The sequence below is a fragment of the Canis aureus genome, chromosome 2 (genome assembly GCF_053574225.1).
Source record: "Canis aureus isolate CA01 chromosome 2, VMU_Caureus_v.1.0, whole genome shotgun sequence".
Lineage (NCBI taxonomy): Eukaryota > Metazoa > Chordata > Mammalia > Carnivora > Canidae > Canis > Canis aureus.
In genome coordinates this window covers 86,635,777-86,649,052 of record NC_135612.1, presented here as the reverse complement: position 1 = coordinate 86,649,052, position 13,276 = coordinate 86,635,777, and the positions used below count along the sequence as shown (strand labels likewise).

Below are 13,276 nucleotides of genomic sequence, written 5' to 3'. Positions count from 1 at the left end.
AGACGTCTCCAGCATAAACAGACTGTTAATGAAGTTCTAAAGTTACCAAGTTTCTCTACATTTCTAGTTGAATACTATTTTTAATGAACTTAACTTTACTTTTTTTTAATATTTTCAGTAAAATTTTGAATATGTTCAAATAACAACACAGGTAGGGTTGGGCCAGCCTGCTGTTCACAAGCCTTGCTCAATTTTAAATGATTTAGATGAACAAAGGCTGTTTCCCTACATTTCCATAAGAACTGAGCTTCTTATCACCTATAATTCCTGCTCCTCCTAACAGTTATTTACTTGCCTTACAATTTCAAAAGCCCCTCCAAAGGGTTTGAATAGGAGCTCCAACATTATTAGCTTGGAGATCCTCAGTGAGTTCCAAGACCGCTCTGTGCTACTGGTTCTTCATTTGCAAAAATGAGGATGATTGTAGCATTTATCTCATGAGGTCTTCCGAATATTGAGAGTAATGTATGTAGAGTACTTAGGGATAGGCGTGGAACATAATAAGCACACAGATAACGTTAACTGTTATAATTATTAGATGTTGCAAGGATATACAGAAGCATCAGAGCTCTGGCCGTAAAGGAGCCTGCATTTATTACTATTAATAATGATGACAGAAATAAAGACGGTGGTAGTATTAGCATACCGTCATCTGCATGCCATCGTTTCCAGTCGTTAACTCTTTCCATTTCATTACAACACTCCAAGACAGGTCTTAGGCCCCTGACATAGCCCAAGGAACTGAGATCCAGGACAACAATGCAATGGCCAGGATTGCCCACAAATAGGCATGTGCATTAAGAGCAGAGGTAGGTTTCATTCTAAGTCTGCAGATTAGAGGAGAGGGTAATAAGCAAGTGTCAACCCTCCCAACATCACCCAGGGGGGAATAACTAGTTGAGGGTTTATGGTATGCCTTTTGTTGACAAAGTAATTTGGATGAGTTTGCAGTTTTAAATGCTATAGTAAAACTTGACTAATCATTAAACAGAGCAGGAATTGTAGGTAACTCTTTTTGTTTGTTTGTTTGTTGTTTGTTTGTTTGTTTGTTTTTGAGAGAGAGAGAGAGAGATTGAAAGTGGAGGTGAGGGAGCAAAGGGAGGGAGAGAATCTTAAGCAGGCTCCACACCCAGTGCAAGCCCCATATAGGGCTCGATCTCACACCCCCGAGATCATGAACCTGAGCCAAAATCAAGAGTTGGATGCTTAACTGGCTGAACCACCCAGATACCCTGTAAATGACTTTTTTTTTTTTTTTCAGAAAAATGACGGAAAGAGTGAGCTGCAAAAAACAGCACTATAAAAACTGTATGTTAGCACAATATCCTAAAAGTCCATGGAATATGATTCTTCCTCAACCAAGTCCGAGTTTCCAGCTTCAAAATGAGATTAGAGTCACACATCAGGAAGTTAGCCCTTTTTCTCCCCCAAACACAAATTAAGAGATCACTACTTGAAAACAACGATGCTTGTAACAAGAAGGTTGGATTTTTAGCAGTTTATATGGTAAGTTCTGGCTCCTTTTACACACAACTTTACACAACTCAGGTGTATTTTTATTAGTTTTTGGTACTACCTAAAAACATAGATTTGTTGTGAAGAACTAGGAAAAAGAAAGCAAAAAAAAAAAAAAATCATCCTACATTCCACAACTTTAAAATACTCTCGGTGGTATAATGTCTTGTGTATGCACAAAATGCATGCATGCACACTCATTTATTCACATTTCATTTCTGGCTTCTTGCACCTGATACTATGACTTTTAATGTCACGAAAAAATTGCTCTGTCTCTTCATTGAGATACTATTTGTGCAGTTAATATCAAGAGCATTTCCTGTGTTATTAACCATTGTTTGGGACAGTATCTTTAGCCACTTTTTATTGGATAGATATCTCATCTTTTTAAAACAGCACATACATTCAAGAATTGTCTAACTTTCAAACCTCTCTGACATAGTATGCAGATCTAAGTGTCATGACCCCATAAATAACTCCAATTAACACCTGGAGAGTTGTCTAAAGCAATTTAGGAATATAATTAATTTTGCCTTATAATATCAGAGAAAAGCTTCTACTTAGGGGCATCCCTTATATGTGCATTTTAATAGACCTGTTTTGAGGACTCCAAGTCTTTTGTCTATAATGGCTTTCCTTAGCATTATAATATTCCATGCCTAAAAAGCAAAGGTAAAAGTAAAATATTATGACAAAGATCATGTGCCCATATTTATTGTGATTGGAAGGCGTTTATGGGCAGGAACTAATTTTCAATCCATCTCAATGACTTCTCCAATACCTTAAAAAATTAATGGCACCAGACTGTTCTTACTTGTCTAAAATAAGTTTCTGGGCAAACATTGTCTGTGGTGTTAAATTTTGAAACCAATTTATAGTCACATACACAATAATGATCTCTCTAAAATTGGAGTTTGACTTGGTCATACCTCGTTACAAGCAACGTGTCACACATATATTCAGCTCACATACATCTCTGACTACTCATCCAAACAAAGTTGGGTTATCTTCATCAGGAAATCCTTTCCCCCTGGGGGTAAATACACATCTATACCCAAAAAATTCTATTAGCACCGGCTACACTGTAGTACAGTGATAAACACTTTCCTTCTAATTTGCTGGCTCCCCAGCTGAAGAAAGACTTTGTCGGTTCTGGTTGGCAATTGAGCTGTGTGTAGTAGATATGCTGATTTTAAAAAAGAAAGAAAGAACTACAATAATGGTGTGGTCTCCTGAGAATACATTTATTTCTGCAGTATAAAACAAAATTAAATTCTTCAATCTCAAAAACTATTAAAAGGTTGTATTTAAAATGCATGAAGCATTAAAAAGACATCAAAATTAAAATAATCTCATAAATCTCTTCATTTAAAAGACTTATTAGAATACAGATCGAGGCAGAAAACAGCTGCCCGGCACTCCAGAGCAGTAAATTATGACTATTTTAACTTTTTTTCATTTTCATCATTGAAAATTCTTTTCCAGAATAATTGTATTGCTGTAGCAAGACCAACTGTCCCATATATTTAACATGTGAATAGAAAATTGCTTTCGATGGACTCTGAAGTAGGTATACTGTATATTCTTTTAAAGATCAGCAGACCACAGGGTTGTACCCTGACAAAGGATACAAGCAAAAATGAGTTTTTAATGTTAAACTGGTCAAATTAATTATCATTCCAATTTTTATTTTGCCAAAGTACTAGGGATGCCCTAGGAAAACCTGATAGTATAAGAGTTTTACTGTCATCCCCTTCTTCTTCAGATCTGCCAACTAAAATCCAAGAACAGGTTGGCACGGTAAGGATAGATATGTCCAATTGCCATCAATCATTAAAACCGGACTCTCTTTTGTAAATGACTGACAACTAAGGCAAAGGTTTTTTTTTTTTTTTAAATAAAGATCCTCACTCCATAGATCATCATATGTCAGTCTTGATTGTACTAGAGCATTCCTCAGAGTACAATTAAACTATCATGTTGATTGTACCTCAATGTAGTTGAATCCTAAAAGGAGGGAAAGAAAAACCAGGTGGATACCTAACACCACTTGCCTCCCATCACACTCTTTGCAAATACACTATGAACTGAGCAGTGCTATTTTTGATGGAAAGTAGCAGGTATGCTCTGAAAGTCTTATAAGAAGATAAAAGGTGTGTTCCCATCAATCCAACTCCCATTATTTTGTATCACCTCCCCTTCCACTGGTGCACCTGACATCATCCCTCCTTAGTAGAGATAAGATTAGCACCCAGTGGGCTTTATTAGAACACCATTAATTCAGCTTAATTGATGATGTAATGATACCAGGTCTTGTTCTGCTTTCTTTTTCTGGAAAACAACACTGGTAGCAGAATCGGACTTCTTTCCAGAAACAGTACCTATCTTTATAATTCTGCACACCTTCCCATTGCTTCAGCCCATGCAGGCTGAGCAAAGCTCCTTATCTAAGACTCTGAAGAGGATAACAGGACTGCTCAAGTATAAAAACTGCAAGTATTTTATTTATCTCTCTTTTTTTCTGCTTAGATTACCATTATCTTTGGTCACTGAGTTTTGTCTTTTGGGCTTCAAATGAAGAGCGAAGTCAACCAGAAGGTACAGCTCTAAACCCAATGGATTACTGCTCTGTCAGCACACACACACACACACACACACACACACACAGTGGTACACCTGCCTCTGGCCTTTCTTTGGCTTTTACCCTAGGGTAACTCCCTTATGAATGGTTTTGGATGATTCTATGTCTTTGCAAAATATTCATGCCAAAGAACAATGCAAGTCCCACAAATGCCTCTGTAACTTACACTGAATCTGAAATGTAAGCCAAGTAAATGAACTATCTAAAATCAGGCAAGGTTTCTGCAGAACTGGGGGAGGGGGGGAATCTCATAAAACAATTACAACATGAATTTTAAGTCCCTCCATTCGTTCTTTTTCATGGTCACATGTAAGCCCTGAAGAAGCCATGAAGATGGATTGAGAAGCAGTCCCTGCCAGTTAAAGGCTTCCAATCAAAATAGATATGGGCATATAAATATCTAACCATGATAAGATTAGAATAACAAAAATGCTAAACCTAAATTTAAGCAATGTTCTATGAGCATGCACAATTAATTCCGACTAGAGAAACCGGAGAAAGCTTCAAGGAGGAGGAAGGAAAGGAATTCCATGATTAGTGCAACAGGGAAAAGAGTACCTGGAAGTGAGGAACAGCAGGCACACACAGAGAAGTGAAGTACTTGGAACAGAAAGCGATGGCCCACATTCTTACCATGTGACCACCTCATGCATAATTATTGCCATATCTCCGTATCATTCGTACTCATGTTTGCTTACCGTTCTTTTTTCATTGACTCTGTGTTTACTGAAATAAATTTAACAGGAAATTTTGTATCACTCCTATAAATGGAAATTCAGTGTCTCTTGCCCCAAATATAAAAGTAAGTAAACAAAAATGAAACAATGAAATTCTAGCTGAATCCTGTTGACTAAGTCGGCCTCTCTTTGTTACAAAAGAAAGCTAATTTGGCAAAATTTGACTTCCCCACATCGGATAAAGGCTTTCTCCTCGAGGTTCTCTGAGGGCTTATGAGAGAATTCTACACTACACAAGCTGCTCATGGGGTATGTCAAGGTGATTCAATGTCATGTTAATATACCACCTAGAGTCATTGTGCATCATCATCCCCACTCTGGGAAACACTGGAAGAGAGCGAAGATCCTCAGGAGCTGGCTGAGAGAAGAAAGTAATGACAGATAAGTCACAAAGTAGAGGTGGGACTCATATGACCCTGAAGTTCATTCCAAGCATTTGACCTTCATATGAGGTGCTGGGAAACATTACAGATAGGTAGTTCCTTAAGCAGGAGGCTCTGATTGTGGAACAAAAGATAACTGAGCAGAAAAGAGATGAAAAGCTGATACATTGGGTCATCTGAGAGCCAGGGGTCTTAACTAGGGAAGAGATGAAGAATAGGTAATATCGTTCCCCAGTGGTGCACCCTGGGATTATCTTGTGTGTTTTTCCATGCTACTTGATCCGTTATACGAGCCAAGTCACTATTACCGCATTTCATCAAATCTAAGATACGACCAGGGATGAAAGGCACCATCATTTTATACACCACAAAGAAGGAAAAACACTGCCAATTACATGATGATACACCATCAGCTGTAAGAAGCACCCAATTTCAGAGACGTTAAAATGGGGGTGGGGGGATGCTTGCCTTGGAATCAATGAGATACATTATTAATCACTATTGCTTAAAAGTAAATACAGAACTTGGAAGTTAATTGGCTTTCAGAGAACAATGAAAACCTATCTGGTATGACGTCCTGCTTGACGTACTAGAACAGTGAACTGTCATCCTTTTGAGACAAAACAATATAGACCAGTGATTCTGAGCAGAACCAGGAAAGCATTGGGTTCAAGTCCTCCTTCTGCCTCTTACTAGATGCGGTGTCTTAGATGAGTAACAAACTGAAAATTTCAGTTGGTTCATCCGTAAAATGTTCTTTGTATTTTTCCATCTTTACACTTAAACCCCCACTGGAAAATTTAAAATAAGAACACTGACCATTTTCCTGCCCAGATTTGTCAAAAATGACTTTTGGTGAAAGTTAAGAATCATTTATGGTAACACAGGTAGTGTTTTTCTCCCTTTTTCAATTCATTAGACCCAAGAACCATGGTGCCAACTGGTTTTAGATTATCACTGCATGCTTTACTGATGCTTACACATTTTCCATTCATGATTTGTTCTTCATCAGTTCTCCAAGCTTTCACTTTAGCCCTCAATCTCTCCTCCAGCTCTTTCCAGTGTTCCTGAGATTCAACAAGTCTCTAGGAGACTCAGCATGCCATTGTACTTTCTGGGGCTGAGGGGGAGCAGATAGTGATATCCCGGTCCTGAGGGTGCAGGAGAGGGCTGTTCTCATCTAGAACCACAGGGGGGAGGGTGACTCGGTAGGCAGATGTGTCTAGAATTTCTGGGAGGTGCCGCAAGACAGGTTTCTCCAGCAGTCAAACCCTCAGGACAGGGGCAGGGTGATGGTGAAGATTCAGACCCAGCTAGGCATGGAGAATGTGGTAGCTTAATGTAAGATTCTGAAGCATGAGTTCAAGATTTGTTTCTGTGGCTAACAAGCTGGGGGATGTTAGGCAAGTTACTTCCCCTGTGTAGGAGGTCTGATCTAGTAATCTCTAAGACTAGGCCCCTCTGGACACCTGGGCTCAGTGGTTGAGCATCTGCCTTCGGCTCGGGGCATGATTCCCAGTTCTGGGGTTCCAGTCCCACATCAGGCTCCTGGCAGGGAGCCTGCTTCTCTCTCTGCCTATGTCTCTGCCTCTCTCTCTGTCCTTCATAAATTTAAAAAATAAATTAAAAAAATAAATTTAAAAAAAAAGACTAGGCCCCTCTTTAAGACTTGTTGCTTCATGCCCTTTATAGTCTAGTGCTAAAGAGCTGTGATGGGGTTCTTACTGTGGGTGGAGTCCCTAAGTAGATTATTATAAATGAGACATTGTCTGCAAAATACTAACAGCCAGCCAAGATGGCTGTCTGTGGAGCGCCCCCTGTTGGATAGGTGGTATCATTACAACTTTCTCCACCTCCAAGTCATAAGAGAATTCCTATCTCAAATGAGTCTCATTTTCTTTTTCCTCTGAGACCCAACAAACCAAAATTTATGAAGCCTGGGAAATCACTTTAGAGGTCAAAGAGCACTGCATTGACCCCCACAGCTCAAGCTTCAAGCAGGCTGTACGTATCTCTCTCCATGGTACCCCTTTCTCCATGCCCTTTCTAGATATTCTGATTCTTTCAAATAAAGATACTCTAATTTAAAAAAGAAAAGAAAAAAAAATAATAAAAAAATAAAATAAAAAGAAAAAAGAAAAGATACTCTAACTTATGCAAATAAAACACTACTGAAGAAGCCTATTAACTCGAACTTGTACAAATCTTACTGGAACTTGTACAAATCTTTGTCCCCTTATAGTATGATAAAGAGAGCTCTTTATTACTCACCACAAAATAGTACTTTCATATATCTCCTATTCCAAGACTTGCAGAAACATTATTTCTGCTTAATAATTAATTTGATAAAGGGTCAATAACCTTAATATAAAGCAATTAACAAACAGTTAAGAAAAGCAAATAGGCTATGGATATGGGACATGAACAAAAAGTTCACAAAAAATAAAACAGAAATGGCTAATAAACGATAGAATAAAATGTCAACCCACGCTAGTAATCAAAGAAGAATAAATTAAAATGACATAATCTGGGGCACCTGGGTGGCTCAGTGGTTGAACATCTGCCTTCAGCTCAAGGCATGATCCCAGGGTCCTGGGATCAAGTCCCACATCAGGCTCCCCATGCAGAACCTGCTTCTCTCTCTGCCTATGTCTCCACCTCTTTCTGTGTCTCTCATGAATAAATAAAATCTTTTTAAAAATTAAAATAAAACAACATAATCTTAACAGACTGCCAATAATATAAAAATCATTATATCCAGTCCTGATGACGAAGGCATAAGACAGGCATTTCAGTACATGTTAACTGGTACAATCTTCCTGAAAACAATGTAGCAGACTACATCGAAAGTCTTAGTTTGAACTCATATGTACAAAATATGAGGAAATTATTAATGGACCATAGTCCTCCAATATCATTCTCCTCTTCCTCATTAGGAACAGAATCTTCAGTTTTTTAACTGAGCACATGTCCATTGCAAATAAATTATATCCTCCAGCCTCCCTTGCAGGCAGGTATGGTCCTATAAATATAATCTAGCCTAAGAAATGTAAGTGGGAAAGATCAGTGCAAATTCCAGAGAGTGCCCTTAAAAGCATACCTTCTTCCCCCTTTTCTCCTTCCTTGATACTGGCTAGAATGCAACTGGATAGCTGCAACTCCACCAGCCATCTGAGATATTGAGGTGGCTTGAGAATGGAAGTCCCACATAGTGACACAACAAAATAGAAGGAGCTGGACCGATCACTTCCAGACTTCTCAAATCCAGAAGACAAACTTCTGGGGTACCTGGCTGGCTCAGTCAGTAAGCCATGGGATTACTGATCTCGGGGCTATAAATTCAAGCCCCACATTGGGTGTAGATATTACTTAAAAATTAAAAAATCTTAAAAAAAAAGACCAACTTCTATTTTGTTTAAACCACTATAATTTGTAATTTTACTTGTAGCAAATTCTAATCCCAAATAATATATGTGTTAATACCAAATATACTTTAAAATATTTTGTTAAAAAGTGGAGATAGCAGGGCCCTTGAGTAGCTCAGTGGTTGAATGTCTGCCTTTGTCTCATTTCATGATCCCAGAGTCCTGGGATCGAGCTCCACATCAGGCTCCTCGCAGGAAGCCTGCTTCTCCCTCTGCCTGTGTCTCTGCCTCTCTCTGTGTGTCTCTCATGAATAAATAAATCTTAAAAGGGGGGGAGATGTAGAACAGTGTAAAATATGTTACCATCGCACAAAAATGGAAAACAAGACACTATCTATGTGATAGCTGGGTCCCTAATGAACCATGTCTTTCATTATCCACAACCTCATATAGTCCCTTCCCACATTGAATCTGAATTTGTCATACAATTCACTTAAACCAGTAGAATGTAGAGAAAGTAACACTGCACTAGTTCCTAGCCTAAGCATTAAGAAGGTTTGTGTGTCAATTTTAGTACATGAATAAAGAGGGTGTGCTGAGATGTTCTTTGCATATAAATAAATATAAGTAAATAAATAGATACAACTATAGGGAAACATTTATATATAATGGGTTTTCTTCGTTACCATATATTATACAGCATAATGATATTAAAATGTTTATTATATAGAAAGAAAATGATAACAAAAATAATACCCATACAGAATACAATATGTACTTTGTAAAAATGCGTAGAAAAAACTTGAATAATTACTGGAAAGTATTAATATTGCTTCCCTCTTAGTAATAGAATAATGGTTAATTTTTTCTTTTCAAATTTCTTACAAAGATCATGTTTTACATTTAATTTCAATAATTCTATATTTATTTCCAGATGTTCTACATGGGCCTTTTTCAAATCTCTCTTGACAGACTTTTTGACAGACTTTTGAGTACACATATTACTTGAGATTAGTTGATTCATTTGCACATGTTTTAGCTTACCTTATTTCTGTATCCTCTTCTGTACCATTGTTAACTCCAATGTATGAAGTATTTGAGGGTCTTATTCTGCTATCTGTTGTTTCCCTTTACTCTTAAATACCTAACAACTAAATTCATTGTGTATCTGTAATTCTGGATTGTGAGGTCATGTGAGACTTATCCAAAACTGTGGACTGCCACAGGGTCTGAGATAAAGATGCATTTCTCCAGAGAGTTTTGCATCGCTGTCTTCTTTGTACTCCAAGTACCATTAATCCAGGACCTCTAAAGTTAATATCTCATCTAGATCACTCAGACAGTTTAAATTCAACCTTAAAGCCAAATGAAGGCAGGGCTGTTGTTAAATTTGAAGAAAAGAGAGATATTTTTCCCCAATGAAACCTAAGGCTAAGATACATCTCGTGGCCAACCGGGGGATTTTTTTTCGAACTCATTTTTCCATAGAGAGTACAGCCCTTTACGGGCTCTAGCTTCAGATTAGGGTCTCAGTTTCAACATCCCACATTGCAAGGGCCCAAATCCTGGTTTCTAGTCCCTAGCACAGTAGTAAAAATTTCATAATCTAAGTTTCTGCTCTCAGCAAACACCCTCAGGGCAGAATGTCAGCTTATGTTTCACATCCACTTTCCATTGCGTTATTTATTTTTAGACCCTGAAAACCACACTCACTTTTTTGCAGATATCATAAAAATGTTAGTTATACTTTATCCAGCATTCTTAGGTTATTTCAGCAGGACAATTTATGAAAGTATCTGGTCTGCCACCCACATAGCCAGAATTGAAAGTTTGGGCGGATATTATAATCAGAAAAAAATCTAAGTAAAAAAAAATCTATTCCTACAAAATGAGGAGACTCTCACCTATTGACTATAGTAAAGTTCTCTGACACATGGCTTTTTCCATCACTAAAAATCATTCAACACTGAGAGGTAGCTCCAGGAAAATCCCTACATTTCACTGAGACTGAAATTAACTATTAATTCATTACCAGAGTGAAAGGACAGTATATATAAGACAAAAACTTCCATAGGTGAGCAGAGAAAGTGATATTCTCCTTGTGGGAGAATATCAAGGTTCTGGAACATAGTAGATGCTCATTAAATATTTATATCAACAAAGTTGAAATACCTACATCTACTAGGCAATATTTTGGAAATGAGTACTAGCGGAGTTTTGTCAATATCTTGATATTGTATTCATTATATCCCATTATTCTAAGCATATGGACATTTACACCAAAAGAATCTCTTCAAATATTCTACAGAGCAATTCTTAAATATCCAAAGAACTGAGATACATTTCTCTCCCCTTCCCTCTGTTGTAACTATTGCTGGCAATGATATTTACATAACATTTGCTTCAATTTGTAGATGATTAATTTTGCAGAAATCTTTATTTTATGTTCTAATGTGAAGATTAAATGACATGGTTCAGGCAAAGCCCATAAGACTTAGCACATAGTAAGAGCTTATTATGATGATGGTGGGGAGGAGGAGGAGGATGGTGATGATTTTTAAAAGCAACTATGCAAAATGTGAGGTAGGTATGCCAAGTGAGTGGAAACTAAAATCAATGTAAGACAAATGGAGCATTCTTTATTTTAACCTTAGAACTCCAGAGGGGCATGATTCAGGGTTGTTTACTCGTATCTAGAACATCTGAAAATGCATCAGGTCTAAGTAGGTATCTAATAAATATTTTATATTTACAGTAAATATTAGTATTGTCACAAGGGTATCATGAGCATTAGGTTTCAAACTTCCAGCAAGAGGCCAAGATGGATATGTGTACCTATGAGTCTGTGATCTCTAAGGGATACCCCACAACTGGTGTTCTAAGGCCCTATTGCGTACAGCTCCAGAAAGAAAGATCCACTCATCAGGACTGAGAATGATGGTGATTATTTACTGAGCATATACTGTTACCAAAAGCTGAGGAAGGAAGAACTGGGGAGTTACTAATCAATAGGAATAAAGTTTCAATCAAGTAAGATGAGTAAGCTCTAAAGATGCACTGTACAGCAATGTACCTATTGTCAACAATGTGTTCTACGCTTAAAAGTTGGTTTAAAGACTAGATCTTGTGGGTGCCTGGGGGGTCAGTCAGTTAAGCTACTGCCTTCAGCTCAGGTCATGACCCTAGGGTCCTGGGATCGAGCCCCACATTGGGCTCCCTGCCCAGGGGAACCTGCTTCTCTCTCTCTCTCTCTCTCTCTGTGTCAAGTAAATAAATAAAATAATAAAATAAGAAGTAGATCTTGTATTAATCAATGTCCTTACCACAGTAAAGTAACAAATAAATAACTACTTTTAACAGTGTATACTTTTGGGATGCCGGGGTGGCTCAGTGGTTGAGCATCTGCCTTTGGCTCAGGTCATGAACCCGGGATCCTGGGATTGAGTCTCACATCGGGCTCCCCACAGGGAGCCTGCTTCTCCCTCTGCCTATGTCTCTGCCTCTCTCTGTGTCTCTCATGAATAAATAAATAAAATCTTTTTAAAAATAAAAGCATATACTTTTTTGTGACTAAAATAATTAAGTATAAAAATTCGAATGATTAAAGCGTTAGGAAAACAATAAGTAAGTAAAGTTGACATCTAAAAGAGCAATAGATGTACAACTTAAATGACAGGGAGAAATCTTAAAGAAGTAAATACCTGATTAACAAAATTAAAAATTTTCACTTGTAAAAACCATGTTTACTCAGCACATATTATGGGCCAAGTGTGATGCTTATTATCCCACTCTATTAGGGGAGGAGACAGAAGAGTGGTTGAGGTCGGAGAGCCCTGAAATCTGTCGGCCTGGGTCTAGTCCCAGCACTGCCATTTACCTTGAGCAAACCAGTTAAGGTCTCTATGTGTCAATCTCTACAAACAGGCATAACAGTACCGACCAGCTCACAGAGCCGATGTGGGATAAATGAATTGGTATATGTGAAGTGTCTAGAACATAGTAAATGTTATACAAGCCTTAGCTCTTGTTACTTCCACCTTTTCAGCTGAAGAAACTGGAGTTTACAGAAGTCCAACTACTTGGTTTGTAAGAAGCAGAGCTGGGACCTGAATCCAGGGAGTTTGACTTCAGACGCTTGACACGGAGCAGAAGCTTGACATACAGCAACTTCTCCATGGCAACTCTGAAGCCTGTTCCTCAAGTATGAGTGGCCTCACCCCACCCAGGCAAGGGCAGGACTGCCGACCAGAGCCCTGTTTGGGTGAAAGGGAACCCGAATACACCAAGGGAAGGCTTGTCCTCCTGGCCTGTCCCACCACACCACCTGGCTGCGCCCCCAGCATTGGTTCAAAATGGGAGGATGTGGACAAACAGCTGGGAGGTGAGGACAGATAAGCCACAGCCTCTGGAACTCAGCCACTGTTGCTGTGTTCTGTCTCCCCAGCCACAGAAAGGGCAGTGGATGAGAAGGAGGAGCGGATATGTCCACCCACCAACATTCACTCTGTGTGAAAGCCCGACCAATAACACCAGCCACTGTTTACAAACACTTTGCAATTGTGCCAGGCACTGTGCGGGACACTTTATAGGCACTTCTTTATCTGATCCCCATGACACCTGCTGAGGCAGGTGTGT

General features: G+C 38.6%; 1 protein-coding gene across 2 annotated transcripts in view; it reads right to left on the bottom strand.

Annotated features, from left to right (window-relative positions):
• PPARGC1A (PPARG coactivator 1 alpha) overlaps positions 1 to 13,276 on the bottom strand; it is a 639,247-nt gene that overhangs the window by 562,767 nt on the left and 63,204 nt on the right. The gene's annotated exons all lie outside the window — the stretch shown is intronic.